Source organism: Nanorana parkeri, unplaced genomic scaffold (assembly GCF_000935625.1).
Source record: "Nanorana parkeri isolate BGI_ZX_2015 unplaced genomic scaffold, ASM93562v1 scaffold4146, whole genome shotgun sequence".
NCBI lineage: Eukaryota > Metazoa > Chordata > Amphibia > Anura > Dicroglossidae > Nanorana > Nanorana parkeri.
Window position 1 is genome coordinate 1 of NW_017310413.1, and position 348 is coordinate 348.

A 348-nucleotide genomic window follows, 5' to 3' on the forward strand; every position below is an offset into this window, starting at 1 on the left:
TGTGACTCACTTCTCTCTATAGACTGCCCCCTGGGCGTGGCTCACTTCTCTCTATAGACCGCCCCGTGTGTGGCACTTCTCTCCATAGACTGTCCCCCTGGGTGTGGCACTTCTCTCCATAGACTGTCCCCCTGGGTGTGGGGCACTTCTCTCCATAGACTGCCCCCTGGGTGTGGCACTTCTCTCCATAGACTGTCCCCCTGGGTGTGGCACTTCTCTCCATAGACTGCCCCCTGGGTGTGACTCACTTCTCTCTATAGACTGCCCCCTGGGTGTGGGGCACTTCTCTCCATAGACTGCCCCCTGGGTGTGTGGCACTTCTCTCCATAGACTGCCCCCTGGGTGTGG